Source organism: Rhipicephalus microplus, unplaced genomic scaffold (genome assembly GCF_043290135.1).
Source record: "Rhipicephalus microplus isolate Deutch F79 unplaced genomic scaffold, USDA_Rmic scaffold_45, whole genome shotgun sequence".
NCBI lineage: Eukaryota > Metazoa > Arthropoda > Arachnida > Ixodida > Ixodidae > Rhipicephalus > Rhipicephalus microplus.
The window spans coordinates 792,241-805,950 of NW_027464618.1; positions in this window are offsets into that span (position 1 = coordinate 792,241).

Consider the following 13,710-nt stretch of genomic DNA (forward strand, 5'->3'; position numbering starts at 1 on the left):
CGGAAACAGGCAGAAGACCACAAAATAACGCTACTCAACAAAACAACGCCGCTCGCGTACTCCAGAGCTAGGTTTGTTCGGGCCACGGTGTAAGATACACCGTGGTTCGGGCCCATCATGTGCTCGTGACCTCTTTTTGTGATGCCGGTGAGGGTAGGGAAGAGATTTGGCTTGCGAAGGCTACGCCGGGCAGCGACAAGGGTTTCGAGCTCCCCTTCTCTCATCATTGTCTTGCTCCGTTAAAAAAAAAGAAACAGCTTTCCGGGCTCGTTATGAACCAAGTGAGGACATTTTGGTGCCAGAATGCTCCCTATTTCAGGAAGATTTGATGATAAGTAGGCTGTAAAATGGCAGGAACCAGACAAAACGTCCAGATTATCCCATTTCCTGATCTACCAGGGTTAATTGTATTCAAGAGCTTTTGTTGTAGTCATTTACAACAACGAAACGTTAGTGCTACTTTTGAATACTTATGTGTTACACCTGGCTACGAACCACCACAGCCTAACAGAATGGGAGCAATGCTTTGCAAGTTAAAGGACTCACAGAAGCCGGTGTTATCAGCTTGAACCCTAAGGAGACTAGCCGATGGTTCTGTCAAGTTTAGAGTATCATTACGGTGAAGCGGTACTCAATATGCTGACAGTAGCGAGAATTACATGTCGGGCTTGAATACTGTCGTGCCGCAGCAAGGCATAATAATAATAATAATAATAATAATAATAATAATAATAATAATAATAATAATAATAATATTAATCTACCCGGTTTTTAACATCCCAAAACCACGATATGATTTCGAAAGACGCCGTTGTGGAGGGCTCCGGAAAATTTTCAACCTCTGCTGTTCTTTATTGTGCACAGTACACACAGGCCTATATCAATTCGGCTCCACTGAAATGTGACCGCCGCTGCCATGAATCGAACCCGCTACCTTCAGGTCAGCAGCCGAGCACCTTAGCCACTGGTCCACCATGACGTTCGTTCTTATCATTATTGCCTGAATTCACAAACCAAACAGAATAATATCGTTCACAGAAAACCAAAGCTTTTTCATGTTAATGAAGTGCTCAAACGTTCCGACCCACTACGAGGGTTGTGGCTGTGCCCTACAAAGTTCTCGCACGTGCACGACATGTTCATTCGAAGTTCTTCCTTACTGATTCACCATGATGGACGGCATGGTGGGAGCTACTACCTTCGATAAAATGGGAAAAAATGTGCTTATTCAAATTGGGACTCATGCCTGCATTAATAATGAGCATTCCGCTAAAGTAACATAACCTCCTGCCGTTTTCACAAAATCAATCTGAAGGACCAGTACTAATATATTTTTGCGTGAAACGGCGTAAGAAATTCATGAATGTATGTTCTTACGTAGGACGTTAGGCCGTAGTTGCCAGGCTCTAATAGGTTAAGAAGAATGTGGTGCTAGTCAATTGAGGCGATACCGACGCATTAACTAAAACAATAAAATAGCTGTGAAGTAAAGAAGATGTTGAGAATAATAAAGCGCCAGCACGCGACCGGCCATGAAAATGCTTTGAGAATGCATCTTATTTTCAGGTATATACAAAGACACTGCGGCTTAAAAACAATAAATAGATCAACGTAGGAACCAAATAGACTAGATCTCATCGAGCGTGAAGAAAACGCTGCCCTATAGTTACCACTGCTTAGAGATTAAAAAACTTGCTGACGCAGAGCGTAGGGTTCGTTTACAGATGTATGTATGTATGTATGTATGTATGTATGTATGTATGTATGTATGTATGTATGTATGTATGTATGTATGTACGTATGTATTAATGCATGCACGTATGTATGCATGCACGTATGTATGAATGCATGCACGTATGCATGCACGTATGTATGAATGCATGCACGTATGTATGAATGCATGCACGTATGTATGCATACACGTATGTATGCATGCACGTATGTATGCATGCACGTATGTATGCATGCACGTATGTATGTGTGTGTGTATGTATGTATGTATGTATGTATGTATGTATGTATGTATGTATGTATGTATGTATGTATGTATGTATGTATGTATGTATGTATGTATGTATGTATGCATGTATGTACGTATGTATGAATGCATGCACGTATGTATGTATGTATGTATGTATGTATGTATGTATGTATGTATGTATGTAGTATGTATGCGTGTGCGTGTTATGATCCAAGAAAGAAAATAAAGTAATGTGCCGTTTTAGGGTAGTTTACGTAATTAATTTAAATGAGCGTGAAATGAAGTATTTCATAACTCTGTCGTCGGTTAAGTTTTAAATTGACGCAGAAGGAATGAAATCGTAGGCTCCTAATGTGTATGCGATCATTTTTTTACAGTCATTTTGACAAAAACAGCACTTTTCACACAGGTTCTAGAACGTGGCACATCGTACGACCCGCCAAACGCAGTACATACTGCCTTCGATAAAGTGGTCGACTGCAGTGACACGCGGCACACTGAGTTTAAGTCAACACATATCGACTATGCAGAAGGTTGAATTCATTCAACGAGCGACTCATATCTTGTTTTTTTTTTTTACCACAAGGTGACACAAATAGCTAAAAAAAGTTCAGTTCAAGACAAACGTAGCTACCACGGCTGTAGGGGTTTTGCTCGCACTAAACGTAGGTGCAAGAGTTAGGAACTCGGGTCTCTACATAAATAATTAAGATGTACATGAAGTGGCAAAGGAGTAGTCTCAGGAAGTAAAGGAATGAATAAACTTTCTGTATGCAATTCCCAGCTGAGAAAAAAAAAACACTCGAATATATAGGTGGTGAAAATAATAGAAACATTGTGCATTTCATCACTGCGCCTTCCCTGATTGTTGCTGCAGTGCCATCATGACGTCCCCACTCTCCCTTAAAACGTTACAAATCAGCCCTGTCGCCGTATGGCCTGCTCTTACTCATCGCTTGCACCTTATAAGTCGGATTATGAGGAGGCAAGACGGTGCAACTAGCCCTTGGAACGAATGAGTGTGCTGCTGTTTCTTTGGACCATGATAAGCTACCTAACTGGCTCACACCCACCATGGGGAACGCGCGACAAAATCTTAATTTCTAGAAAAAATATGGACGCCAACGAACTATATGAGCGACTTTTTAGTCTTGTTCTTTTAGTCAGTTATGTTTGAGCCTAGCGAATCGCGTACAAGAAAGTCGAATGAATGTTTCGTATTACCTGACGAACGTTTACGACGTGTTAATGGGGTTCATAATGAACTGAAAAAGGAGAGAGGCAGCGTTGGGATGAATACAAAAAAAACGGGATCCCGACAGGACATACACTGTGATGGTGCACTGTGCAGTTCCAGCTCTGCTCCCTTTGCATTTCATTATGAACCCAAACAAACTCACCAACATTTCTGTGATTCTGGGTGACTCTTCAGATCGCAAGTTCCTGTCATTTTAGAAAACAATAACAGTATGAACCCCAGAACAGTTTTTCGTTTTGTTTACAAGACCCAATGCGATTTAAGAGAGTTCACCGCAGTGGAGCAATGGTTATAGCGCTCGGCTGCTGAACAGAAGGTCGCAGGTTCGTGCCTGGTGGCGGCTGCAGTCACGTTTTTATGCAGGCGAAATGTCCATTTATTGTGCCACGTCAGTGCACGCTAAATAAAACTACATCCTGGTTAAATTCTCCGGAGCCCTCCACTATGACATTACTCATAATCATAGCGCAGTTCTAGGGTGTGAAACCCAAGACGTTATTATAACGTTCAGGAGTAAATATGTCCACTGTCTTGGCGAATAAATGCAATTGATATCGATACGGAGGTTCGGCTGTTAATGGAACGTATGCACACTGGAGGCTTATCGAGTACCTAAGGGTTTCAAGAGTGGGAAATAATAAATGTATTAAACGTCCACGTGACAGAAAAACGTCGTCGCCTGAATATTCTTGCAGTCATTGGTGATCACACGTCTCGCCAGCAATTTTCGTCTCTCGCTCTCTCCCTTGCGAAATTACCCCGAAGCGAGTTTCGGTCTCGGATGTTTGAATATTTTTTTGCGTGTCCGAGTTTCTATGTGAGTATCCCGAACCTATCTACGCTGAGAGTTGACGTTAGAAACAACCGTAGCATCAGCTATCGAGTGCCTATAGCGACAACCTAGAATCAACCAAAAAGAACCCGAAACACCTAATGAAGGCTTGGAAGTAAGCCAGAAGCCGCAAGACTTGTCTTTATAATCGCCCAGATTCGCTGTTTGAAGCCTTGCGTGGCTAAGTGCGAGCGTCGCCATTTTTGTTTCGTTTTGCTAAATCCGAGGTGCGGTTCAGAAACCCCTCGCAGTGAAGCCTTCGGGTAGCGCTGCCGGTGATCCCGCGTGGATCTTGAGTGAAAACGCTTGATGATGATGATGATGACGACGACGACGATGATGATGACGATGATGCCTTAAGTATGGCTCATAACCACTCAGAGGGATCGGCCTAGAACTGATTGCATGAGTTAGATATTTTCAGTATTGAATATTTATGAGAAACATAACGTACGTAAAACGAAAAGAGCTGTGGTCGTCGTTGTTTTTACCTTCGCACATGAATCGAACCCAATAACGGGCATTGGCCAAGAGCGGGTGAAACTATCCGATTATATCTGTAGCCTAATGATGCATAGCAGATATAGGTAATATATTGATCTGAAGTGTCGGTGATGTAGGTAATATATTGATCTGAATTATCGGTTATTAAGAATGAAAAATATAATGCAAGAAGAATTTAGCTAGATACTACTCAAGTGTCGCTGATGATTGCCTCAATGAAGAAAAAAATCCCTTGGGCTGGGTCCCGAAGTAACAGCCCGGAAAGACAGAATAACAGGTTCTGATACATCAAGACCCAGCTTGAGAAGAGGTGGTACTATTGATATTTTCCGCATTGCGGTGCACTGCTGACAAGATAAAAAGAAATTAACAGCAGTTGCCTCCTCATTATAGCAAATAAAAAGATGAGAACATATAATACCTGCTCTGTGTAAGTAAACGTTTAGGGAGGTAACGTGGCAACGGAATTTCGTTATGGCCACTTCTATCTTGTCTTAGATCGCTTCCCCTGGGAAGTAAGAGCTTGCCATAATACTCTCCCTCAGTAACGCTGTCTCGGTGGCTGCAGGTGACAGCGCCGCCGTCCTTCGTCGAAAAAAATTACTGGTGTGCGCCGGAATCAGCTGCAGGCAAAATGAATGAAAACGTAATTCGCAAGAAAATCGAGAAAAAAATCTGGCCCGATTGAAAAGTACTTCAGTCCCACGCATTCAAGAAAGTTTTCCTTGAAAAAAAAGCAGCTTTCTTGTTTTATTTTGTGGTTTTAACTCTGGAATGATTAAACAGGATTATTTCCTGCGTTACTGAGGAAATATTGATTGTAACTAAAAGAATATTTTGAAAAATCTGGCTTGCTTTGAATATTACATGTTCTGATGATTCGCGATTTGAACCGACATATTACCTACCACGTGCGCTTTCATTTCAACTCGGTGGCAAAAAAATAAATAAAACAGCGTAGCTTCACACTTTCTGCGTAGCTTCACACTTTCTGCGTAGCTTCACACTTTCTCAATGGGTGAGAATTTTAAACTATACCAACTTTTGGTACAGTTCCCATGTTTAAACACCTAGTACAATCCTATAATGCTGCCATTAAATAATACATGCATTGAAGAGACCCCTCCCATTGCATGGCAGGAGAGCCTGGAAACTGTGGCACACACCTCCGCTGGGGGATCTTCATTTGATCCCTCTCGTTCTTTTAAAAGCTTAAGCTATCAAAATAAAAGTATTTCGTGAGAACTAGTCGGTTTTTGGATGGCATCGAGTTTCAAACAATAATATTTCATAAAACTCCATGCTGGATGGCAATCTTACAACGTTTTTCGTTTCTTCTTTTTCTTCTTTTTTGTACGAAACAGCTCTAAATACTGGCATTGCTCGGAGGTAGAACCTCTGCATTATGCGCTAATAACATTTTTTGGGGTCCAACGTCCCAAACCACGATATGATTATGAGTGACGTCGTAGTGGAGGGCTCCGTATTTTGACCAACTGGGTTTTTTTTAACATGCTCCTAAATCTAAGCTCATGAACCTCAAGCATTTTCCCTTCCATTGAAAATGCAGCCGCCACCGCCGAGATTCGGTGCCGTGACCTCCATGCCACGTGAAAGGCCCAGGCGCAATTGTCACTCGAATCCAAGAATTATAGTAATTATTATTTATTTGTGTCTCTTTCAAATTTTCGCTCACACGTAAAACCAATGTTTCGCTCACAACTAACGGCGCTAACGGAAGTGTCGCCAAGAGAGTTCTTCAAACCTACCACCTTGAAACTTTTTGATTTCCTAAACATGGTACAGCCTGTTTCATGGCCGAATCTCCACAATGGCACTGGAGAGGTTACTGAGGAACATAGAGTAGAGCATAGTATCCGTGGCACACACGTACGCTGGTGGTTGGACAAGAGCCAAGTAGTTCTGAAAAATACTTTGATTTTGTTAGCTTACGTCTGTTAAAACGGTGAGGGAGAGAAAGGAAGAAATAAATTTAAATATAATAAACTGTTAGGGAGATATAAAACATGAAATGAATATTTTGAATCAAATAATAAATCAGTTTAGAAACCAGGCACTATAAGAAATAAAGCTTTATACTACATCCTGAATCTATATAGGCATTCAATCAACTCCTACAACTTATCGAAAGCCTTCCTGTCCCTGTAGCTTATAGGGACAGAGCCTCCAAGGAAAGTACATTCGCAAGTTTAACGAACAACCAACTGCTTCAGGTGTCATCGTCAGTGTACACTGCCGCTATTCTGATGCAGAAGAAGATGAAGAAGACGGAGAGAAAAGGGTCGACCCGGTTTGCTCTCGATTCTCGCGGTCCTACGCAGACCGTCAAGCGGCATTCGGCGTCCACCAATGAGCCGCAACGACCGGCGGGCTCTGTCGCGCAGCCAAGCAATGCCCGAAACACGAACGAGGAGAATAACGTGCTACTGAACGTCGCCCGTCTGGTGAGTATCCGCAGAGTACTTAACAGTGGTAGAGGATTTACGTAGGCGAAATCGCAACATAGAGAGACGGTGTAGTGGTGGGCTCCGTAATTTCGACCGTCGGGAGTCCTTTGAGGTGCCGCTGAACCAAAGCACTCGGGCGTCCCTTCGTACCTCTGCACGTTTCCGTCTATGTGTTACACGTTCCCGCCAACAACAAGATGTGCTTCTTTCGTTTTTGATAATGTTATCTTAGGCATTTCATGTGTCTGTTGTCTGTCTGCGGGCATGCCCTTAAAGACCACTGAGGTCTTGGGAGGCGAATTTCGTATTGATGTTCTGGCTTTCTGTTAGTCCAGTATTATTATTATCTGGTGTATCACTTCCATTGAAACATGGCCGCCGTGAACAAGATTTCATCCCGCTACCTCCGGATCACCAGTCAAATGTGACGACCTCTAGACCACTGAGGCGGGTGTCAGGTAGGCTTACCCAGTCGTTCGTACGGGGGGGGGGGGGGATATGTACCTTAGTATGGGCAGTCAGCGAAACAGTTTTCCTTATTGTTACCACAGATGACTGGAGTGGGGTGAAAATGGGGGCTGAAATTTCGGATGATATTTTGTAGTAATAAGCTATACGCAGCTTTATTAGCACACACTGTCTGTCTGTGTCTGGCTGTCCATCTGTTCGTCCGTCTCTGTCTGTCTGTCTGCCCGGCCGTCTGTCTTTCTATTCATCAGTCTGTCTGCATGTCCATTCGTCTGTCCGCACCTGCTGAATAAGCCATCGATTTGTGCGGTTACGTATCACGAGCTAGGGGGGTCAGACCCACAGCTATAGGAGCTTCGCCCCTAAACGTCTTTAGCTTTATTCATAGTTTTGTCTTTAGTTTTATTCATAGTTTTATCCATTCGTAGTTTTATCGGTAAACCGTGAATCGTCCATTCATCCGTCCATCCGTCTGTCCTTCAATCCATCTGTCTGTCTGTATGCCCATCCGTTCGTCCGCACCTGATGAGTGAGTCTTCGAACTGGGCAGTCGAGTACCATGAGATGGGAGGGACAGACCCACGGCTTTAGGAGCTTTTCTCCTAAAAATTCTGCGGACAGTCTTGATTGTGACGGCTTCTTGAAGTGGTATTTGAGCTCGCTATGTGCAGCTCGAACACTTGCATTCGCTATAGAATGTACTCGTAAAGGTCGCACTTCGGCAGTTCAACCATGCAGTTCAATAAGTTGCGAAAACTCCTCGCAGCCACCGCTAGCTGCTTCTTTCGTGCAATTTGTGCAACCTTTGTGTTCCATAGCATGATGGGCGTTGTTGGGCGTTCGTGGAGTCACAAAAATTTTAACCTAACGGAATGAAACAAATCCGGGACATACAGCCATACTGACCGAGACGGCATGGGACTCGGGACGCTGCCTGAAAAGTTTGGACAGCCCAGCGAAATCTACGATGGTTGGTAATCCTAATCTCAGCTAAATGACAATGTAATGCAGTTAAAAACTTTAGAGGTCTACACTGAACTTCGTACCCTGGTGTACCCACAGACACAGGCGTCCGAAGACACGGATAACATTTTAAGACATAGTGAAAATTATTATGCAAGGGGCATGGGTGGCTTGCCATAATGCCTAGCGCTGCTAAGCTCGAGGACACGGGTTCGGTTCATGGGTACGGCTGCCACATATTGAGTGCCACAAAATGCAAGGGCATTTGAAATCCAGACAGTTGAAAGTTAAGGAACCAGAGGTGGCCTCGCCACTGCTGAGTGTCGCATAACGATATCTGTTATTCGGCGTGTAAAGATCTAAAATTGAATTATGTTTTAGGGGAATCAGGGAACACTCGTGACACACGGTGAGGGAGAAGAACGGAGAATGATACGCACGGGACAAATATAGAGAGAGGAATGCATGTGACAAACTATAGTCAATGAGCTTCTAGTTATCTGTTGCACTCAAAATATATAATAAATGTAAACCATTAGATGTGTGACACAACACAAGTGATCCGCTTGGATATTGCACAGTATATTGCACAATTTATAGGAAACATGTCATCTCAAAGTTCCGAAACATAAGATTATACTTACGCCACAATGAAAAAGTAGTGGGACTACCTATATCAATTTTGTCACGAAGTGCTGTTATTGCTATGTAGAAGCAGCCCTCCTAGAAACTCGACCAAAGAAGCCAAGTCATGTTAATTAGCGTGTGGTCTTGTTAATGTATGTTAATTAATGGTCATGTTAATTGCCTTCAGGCTTGTTAGTTAGCTTTAGTGTAAAATAGATCACACAACATCATGCCAGCAGCTTGAAGTTGTTTGTGAATGCTGTGATTTTTGCAGCACGCCAAGTTACGGTTCTTCAGTTAATTATTCGTTTGAAATACTACACGTGTGGTAACTACTGCACGTCATCTTTAAGACGTACCTCACAAGCGTTCACAAGAACACTCGTTACAGCTAAGGTACGTGTATAACTAAACACCGTAAAAACCGTATATCAGTAGAGCAGAAAATGTATGCATGCTTCATGAAATGAAGCGTCGAACGAAGAATGCCGCAGGAGTCAACGTGTTTATAAAAAAAAGTCACAGCATATCCCCGTATTGAATGATGATGAGTGGGGTGAAGCGTCTATCCGTCTAGCTGCCACACAAGTCAGACGGACAGAAAGTCAGACAGACTGTCTTGACCCCACTCATCATCATTCACTCCGTGGATATGCTGTCAATTTGTTATTATGACCGCCATCGTTTCTCTTTAATGATCAACTGTATGAAAACCACTAACGCCATTTAGTGATACTATTTTCAAGGATACGTACACACAACGCCATCTAATGAGCAATTTTTAAACTAAGTAGAAGTGGCTACTACTACAACATACTACTACTAGCAGTGAACGGCCCACACCCTACAGAGCTTCACCCCTAAAAGACTTGTCACAGTCAGTTTTACCCTGCCAAAGCCGAGTCTTCTTGTTTACACGTTAACAACGACAGCGTCCGCAGTGTAGTTATGCGTGCACCGAGTTGAATCAGTGACACATAGGCTAGCACTATTGTTCGAGCTTCATTAACTTGTTGAATGTTCTCAATGATGCACTCCCTAATCTAACAGGACTCTAAAACCCCGCGGAGTCTCTAATGCATTCGCCTAAGATGACGCAAAGGTGAAATCCATCACTTTTTCATTCTTAGTGAATTGTTTTGATTAACCGCTCCTGAAAGCTTTATGCACCAGGAGTGGATTCCCACTGCATCCATCACCTATGACCGAGCGACAACACCATGCGATGACGTCAAGTGATGTGATGCCACAATGACGTCACAATATTACGAAGTTTGCAGCACCAGAGGCAGACGTCATCACATGCTGTTTTTTTTACTCACTCGTTTTTACGCCACTGACGCCAACGGTGACTTTTTTGTGTTTGATGGCGCGCATAAATCCCAAGTCACACTTACGAGCTACGACGCGTCTGTGCATGAACCGTGGCCCCAGCCCCACGTCGCGTTCCTATGGAGGAAGAAGATGCGCATAGAGAGAGGGCATGCCACGTGCTGGCGCTTGCATGTAGTTACAGCTTTAGAATAGCACCTTGATATTCAGCGCTGTCTACAGTATTGCTGTGGCTCGCCATACCAGGTGGACAGGAACATCACCGAAACCGAGCTACGCCACGCGGGACGACAGAAGTGGTCGACTCACAACAAGGCCGCCGTCATGGCGTCGATAGCGATGTTGGCCATAGTGCTGCTCATGGTGGCCCTGGTGATATGGCGGGAAATATACGCCAGCGGTGCAGGACCGGGTCCCTTGTGCGACACGAACGACTGCCTGCGCTTCGCCTTCATCGTCACGCAGTCTATGGACCGCAACGTCGACGCCTGTGACGATTTCGGGACGTTCGTTTGCGGTGGCGCTCGGCGCCCGCAGCTGCCTTCCTGGACGCCCGAGGCGAGAGACTTCCTGCAGTACAGGTGCGACAGGGGCTGGTTATGTGCATGTCTTGAAGGAACATGTGATGAGACCACAGACACGTAGGAATGGTATCACTCACTGACTCACTCATTCACTGAGAAGCACAAGTTACCTTGAGGAGTTGTTCAACCCACAAGGTGGTAGGAAGGGGCGAAAATGAAATGAGCAAAGGTATAGGCAGTAGGGCACATTGTCTCCTTGTCCTCTTTTACTCTCTCCTTTACTGGCCCACTTGGCGTTCTTCCTCGGGAAAACGTGCTTGCACACAGGTACACTAAGCTCCATTAACAGTAAACAACGCTTGAAGTGACCTTCCAATGAAATTAATTTACTTACAGTACAATCCTCCCTTTCCCCAGGAAATTTTATCCCGCCAAAAGCTCTGCTATACAAATGTACCAGATGCGCCAAATCGCTTATATGAAGAGATACCCAATCGCTCACACACACCACAGCTCCCAACCACACTCGCTCATACAGACTCGAGTGAACTTTCATCAAGTACTAGTGCACACATTGATTAATGCATCATTCTGTGCGCACACGTATTCGCACACAAATGCGTTGAGTACGCATTAAGACGTACACTAACACGCTGACACGCACACACTTCAAAAACATATACATATGTGCACTCACAAGCAAATAGACGCACATAAACGACCTAGTAATGTTCGAGGTAAGAGAACGATGTTCAGTCACGAGACGGCGTCTGACGGAACGGGAAGATTACGAAAAGTGGCTGATCCGACGAGGCACTACGCCGTTTCGTCTCGTGCAAACAGTTGGCACAAGACGCAAGCATGCGGCACCATACGCGAAGCTTGAGCATGCGCAGTAAAGATGCGGACATCACCGCCGACACACGAAATCATGCGACTAAGAAATGCTCCACACGTAAAAAATATTTTCAGGCCTGTTCACTGCCATCTTGACGTCAATCGTTTTGCCAGAGTGAGCGCGCGTACAGGAGGCTGTGAATCCATTGCTACCACCTTCTCCCGTTAGAGGGTAAGGCGTTGGCGGCAAGTTTTACATGTTTAATGTCTTTTATTGTGCCTTTCGCGATAAAAAAGGCGCTGGTTTAAGTAATGCACGTTTTCCGCTTGAAAGCGTTTTGAGATTTATCTGTGAGCTATTTTTTCCATAAAAAAGTCACAGAATGTGCGCTATCGAACGTGTTGTCGATGTATGAGAGTAAAATTTGATGGACCACCAAAGTGACTGTTATATCCGGTGTTGTCGTCGGCCCATAGACGTACGCGTTGGTCGTGGTAGTCCAATAAGCTCAGGCAGCCTCGAACGGTTAAAAACAAGTTTATTCCTATTCGGATGGAGGCGGTGGCCAAACTGCCGGGGGAAACGAACGGTGGCTCGTTTGCGCCGAGCGGGGGAAGGGGAGGAGTCAGCATCTGGAAGCAGTTTCAGCATCTGGTCCTTCGCGGGTTCGGAGGCTCGCTCGTGACACAGGGGTGCTTGGAACACATCTCCTCCCTCCTTAGATTGTCGCTTGGAAGCGATCTGGGGGCCGCCGTGGGCGCGTGAACGCTCTGGACGCACTAGGAAGAGAAGCCTCCGCTCGCTGGGTGTCGTTTCTCTTGTGTTCAGGGCCGGCGGGCGGCGGCGCCGATTCATCGGTGTGAGATGCCAGGCTGAGTGGAACGAAGCTTCCGTCGAGGTGGCTGCTTGAATTGGAGGTTCCCTTGGCAAATTACCTGAACGGCGTAGCTGATTAAGGTGGCGGCGTGTGGCCTTTCCACCAATGTCGACGAGCCATGACCCCAAACCTATGCGTTTGAGTGCCGTCGCTTCAACCCAGCAGGGCTTTCTGTGGAACTGGCGGGCGTATATGCGCTGTCCACTTTCAATTCTCCTGCTATGTGGGAGCCTTTCTTCCTCCGACGGTGCTTTCGCTGAGGGCTCCGGGACAATTGCTGTCAGCTGGGTTCTCATTTCCCGTCCGAACATCAATTTCGCTGGCGTTTGATCAGTAGGGCTTTAAACAGTGCTGTGCTGTCTGAAGAGAAAGCGCGCGATGCGTCGTTGCATTGTACCAGTCTTGTCTTTAGTAAGGGCGCGCTTTAGCTCAGCCACGTAGCGCTCAGCTTGTCCGTTTGTAGCCGGGTGGTAAGGAGCTGATGTAACAGACGAGACGCCTTTGTCGCTGTAAAACTTGAGAATCTCCGTGGACACAAACGGAGTGCCGTTGTCCGAGGCCACCTTGCGCGGTAGGCCAAACGTTGCAAACAACGACCGCAGAGTGTCGATAACTGCTGTCGATGTCATTGTAGCCATTTGTTTTACCTCCAGCCACTTGGTGTATGCGTCTACAACCACCAGGAACGAACACCTTTTGATAGGTCCAGCAAAATCAATGTGCAGGGTGTGCCAAGGCGTGTCTGGTCTTTCCCAGTCAGAAATAGGGGCTCTTGGCAGGCTTCTGTGGTTGCATTGGCAAAGCTGGCAATCGTGAACTGTTAATTCTATATCATGGTCGATACCAGGCCACCACATATGACTTCTGGCGCACTTTTTCATGGCAACAATGCCTCGATGACCTCTGTGGACAAGCGACATGGCCTTTTCGCGAAGTGCCGCTGGAATTACGACTCTTGATACCAAGGTGACGCAACCGCGATGAGTGCTCAACTCCACAGCTCGCTTGCGGTAAGCGTTGAAGTGTTCACCCTTTAGC